This window comes from Condylura cristata, unplaced genomic scaffold (genome assembly GCF_000260355.1).
Source record: "Condylura cristata isolate star-nosed mole 26May11 unplaced genomic scaffold, ConCri1.0 scaffold00009, whole genome shotgun sequence".
Lineage (NCBI taxonomy): Eukaryota > Metazoa > Chordata > Mammalia > Eulipotyphla > Talpidae > Condylura > Condylura cristata.
The window spans coordinates 40,262,616-40,267,659 of NW_004567110.1; positions in this window are offsets into that span (position 1 = coordinate 40,262,616).

Here is a 5,044-nt window from a genome sequence, read left to right on the forward strand (position 1 = left end):
AGACTCCCCAAATCCCTCTATTAAGCTAAGAAAATCTAACAAAAATACCTCAAACTCAGTGGAGCATAATATGAAGAACAAACATATACTAATTGTGAAAACCATGATAACATATTTGACTAAATGTTAGCAACCTGAATTTTACTTCTGCAAGTTTGTGATTTATTTAGGAATTCTTATTAAAAACATGTAAATATTTGTTAAACAATTATTTGATAAAACTTAATATTCATCCTCAAACACCAGTTTGAAAATTGAACCAATCTGATTTAGAATTATAGGTCACACACTTAAACCTGTCTTTTCATTGAACAGATAAATTTATACTGCTGTGAACTTGTTGTTAAATGCATCTTAAGCCCCTGCCTTCAAGGGCAGCACCTTGGAGATATATATTGCCACTCACAATGTGTAACTAAATATGTGTAAATGACAGAATTTGCAGCACCATGTGGAAAACGAATACTAGACTCCTTATATCAAAAAAATAATTTAAAATAACAAGGTAGTGACAGCAACAGAATATGAAATCAAGATGGAGTGCTTCTAAGTTTAGTCACAGGATAGCCAGAAAGAGAGTCAGCATTCATATCTCAACCTATAAAGGACAGGCATATTAAGTTAGGTAAAACAGTTCAGTTAATTAATCAAGAAAATGTTTTCAGGTAAATAATAACTGATTAGTTTAATTAAAGATTGTAGAACATTAAAATATATTTGTTAAGAGATATAATACAGGGAAAAAAATATACAAGAAATCCAAATAGAAAAGAAGTAAAACTATCTTATTTGCAGAAAATATGTTAATTTATATGGAAAACCCTAAAAACTCCTTAGAAAAATTAATCAAAACAATCAACCAGTTTAGTAAGATAGCAGGATATAAAATCAACACACAGAAGTCATAGGCCTTCCTATACACAACCAATCAGAAGAAGCAGAAATAAAAGAAAAAAATTTCCTTTCAATTAAAACAAAAAGAATCAAATACCTGGGAACCAACCTAACTAAAGAGGTAAAAGACCTATACAAAAAAACTACAAAACATTGTTAAAAGAAATACAAGAAGCCACCAAGAATTAGAAAGACACCCCCTGCTCATGGATCTGGAAAATTAACATCATCAAAATGGCCATCCTGCCAAAAGCAATATACAGATTTAATGCCATCCCCATAAAAATCTCAATGACATTCTTCAAAGATATAGAACAAATATTGGTGAGATTCATATGGAAACACAAAACACCTCTAATAGCCGAAACTCTGATGACTAAAAAGAAAGAAAACAGAGGCATCACAATCTTCAAGCTATACTCAAAGCCATAACAAATAAAACTGCATGGTACTAGAATAAGAGCAGACACAGACCAGTGGATTCAAATAGAAAACACAGATATAAACCCACAGGTTTATAGGCAGCTAATCTTTGACAAAGGAGCAACAGTATGCAATGGAACACAGAAAGTTTTTTCAACAAATGGTGCTGGGAAAATTGAGAAGCTACATGCAAAAAAAGAAAGAAAGAAAGAAACTACCAAGAAACTACCTCGCACCATACACAATAACCAACTCAACATGTATTAAAGACCTAGACATAAGAACAGAAACCATAAAATACCTGGAAGCAGAGATGGGTGAAACACTACATAACATCAGTAACATCTTTAAAAACACAGCACCCAGGCCCTCCCTGATGGCGCAGCAGGTTAAAGCACAGCACTGAGAATCTAAAGCCACTTCCGCATGAGTTCGATTCCCGCGTGCCCCGGAGGAGATCCACATAGGGAGGCAGACCTCTCCTGACCCGCCCGCTGCTCCCCTCAGCAGTGTACTTCATCGATCTGCCTGTTCTGTTCCCGCTCTGTCTGTGGTGAAGCCTCTCACTGCCCCTGAGCCTCTGGCTTGTACCCTGGTTCTGTATGCACAAATAAATAAATCTTTAAAAAAAAAAATACAGCACCCAACACAATGATAGTGAAGGAAAGGATAAACAGATGGGTCGACCTCAAGTTAAAGAGCTTCTGTACAGGAAAAGAGACATTATAAAAAACAGACATCCCACTGACTGGGAAAAAAATTTCTCTCACAAAACTAGTGATAAAGGATTGATCACAAAGATAGACAAGATCTGATGAAACTCAACGAAAATAAACAACCCCATCAAAAAATGGGCAGAAGAGCTAAAAGACACATTATCAAAGAGGAAATGCAGATAGCCAATCAGCATATGAAAAAATGTTCAACATCACTTGTTATAAGAGATGCCAATTAAAACCAAAATGAGGGCTCTCCCTGGTGGTGCAATGGGTTAATGCGTCATATTATGAAGCTCAAGAAGGCACTGCAGCACAACTTCTATCCCTGGCCAGGAAGCTGACCCACATAGCATGGAAGATCTCTACTGACCTGCCCGCTGCTCCCTTCAGCAGTGTACTTTGTTAATCTGCCTGTTCTGCTCCCTACTCTGTCTCTGATGAATACTCTCACCCACCACAACTCTGGCTTATACCCCAGTTCTGTAAGCATAAACAAATATATCTTTTTAAAAAAATGAGATACCACTTCACACCAGTGAGAATGGCTCATCTTAAAAACAACTAGCAACAACAAATGTTGGCAAGGATGTGGAGTAAAAGGAGCTCTTCTGCACTGCTGGTGGGAATGCAAACTAGTACAATCATTATGGAAAACTGTTTGGAGGTTTCTCAAACTGCTAAAAATGGTGCTTCCATATGACTCAGTAATCCCACTCCTAGGTATCTACCCAAAAGACACAAAAACACGATTCAAAAAGACACCTGCACCCCATGTTTATAGCTATTTGATTTATAATAGGAAATACACGGAATCAACCCAAATATCCAAAGGTAGATGACTGGATTAAAAAGATGTGGTGTCTATAAACAATGGAATATTATTTGGCAATCAAAAAGATAAACACATGTCTTTTGCAGCATCATGCACGGAGCTGGAAGGGATCATGCTTAGTGAGATAAGCCAGAAAGAAAAAGAAAATACCAGATGGTTTCATTCACAGCAGGAGTATAAAAAGACCAGGGGAGAAAATAATAGTAATAATGAACAACTATATACCAGACACATTTACGGGGGTGGAGTGGGGAATAGGATCAAAAACAGGGGTGGGGGAAGTGCACTGGACTATGGTAATGGCACACGGGTAATTTGGTGATGGGAAACCCACAGGGATTACAACCGAGATAGAAAAGGCACAAAATGATGTAAAAATAAACTATTATATTATAAAAAAAGTAATTCAGTTGGTGATATTAGGAGTCAGTATTTTAAGTGAAAGAGAAAACAAATCACATTATAAATGTATTTATTTAATTGATTTTTTTTAAACAGGTCATTTTGAGATAGCCCCCTCAGGTATTACCACCACAGTGCACCCACCATCAATTCACCTATATTTCACCACCATAGGCCCCTGAGCTTCCTTCCATCTTTGTTCTTACCCCTCTTGCTGCTTCAGTTGCTCAGTCAGCTATTAAGGATTAGTTCTTCAGCTTGTCTTTATCTGACTATTAATTTAGTTACCTTATATTCCATATTATGAACTTAGAAAAATATTGAATTAGTAATCACTAGTTGGAAAAATCGATTCTAACAACTGTTCCAATTCTGACCACTTCTAGCCCTAAGACTGTGGGTTCTACTATACTCATCGTCTAACACCTACAAGAAAAACCAGAACTCTAATGTCATGGATGTTGGGGTTCTATTAGAAATTTCAATACCTGGATCCTCCATAAAAATTTATTGAAGTGCAAAGGTAGAGATAGATAACTAAAAAGATTAAAAATAAAACAATTTGCAGAACTATATATACTGTAAAATTTCAATTTGGTTAATAATACATATCTATGTACACATTTCTGCATACAGAGAGGATATAAGCAGCTTAGTATTAACAGCATGATCATCAAAAGCAAGAAGTAACATCATTAGTTATTTCACCAATGTTAGGCAGAAGCCATGATGCAGTGGGTTGAACAATGACTAGTAGTAGAAATTGTCAGTGTAAATTATCCACTATGAGTCAAGTACATAAGAAAGGAAGAAAGAGAATTACAGAAAGAGATAGCTTAGTCCCCATGAATGGCTCTGCCATGGAAGATTTGGCACTAACCTAGTTCTCTGGAAGACTTTTCTTCAAAAAAGTCCCCACGACTCATTAAATCACCTCATTCAATACTCCCCGATGGCCTAGGCATGATGTGTCATTGCAATCACAGCTTTGGCCAGAGTTTGATCCCTGCCCACGAAGTTAACCCATATGGCACAGCAGACTTCTCCTCTTATACCTGTTGCTCCCCTCAACAGCGTGTTTCAGCACAGTGGGCTAGACAGGAGAGGTGTGCCATGCCATGTGGGTCACTTCCCTGACCAGGAATCAAACTCATGCTGCACTGACTGCAGATAGCTCCTTACTGCTGCACTTTCACCTGTTGTGCCACTGGGGAGGGCCCAGATTTCTTTTTCAAGTGATTGAAAAAGAATAAAATTATTCTTGAATAAAATAATTGCAGGTGACTTCTCTAAAGGCAGTGGATAAAAGCACAGAGCTTGCAAAGATTTGTCTATAAAAGAAATTCTGATTGCCAGCAACACATGATTGGATAATACAAACAATATAAACTACAGCTGCTCTCTCTGAAAGACAATATGGGAAATATTTTTTCTTAGACGAGCCATTGCTAACCCAGAAGTAGACAAGTGAACCTCATAAGGAACATCCCAAGAAGTAACAGAAGAAGAGATACCAGCTTTGTAGTAGATTCTGAGTGCTTAGCATTAGATTAGAAATAATATTATTATAGACTGTAAGCATGAAATGCAATAGGACAGAGAAACAACCAGAACATAAGAAGAATAATTAAGTTACCTTGGTTTCTTGATTCCATTTATTCCTCTTTCCTCAAAGGAGCCAAATTTTATCAACTAATAGACAAATATGCTCTTGTACCACTCATACTTGCAAACAGAAACTTCCATTATGCTCTACATATCTTTCAAACCATTA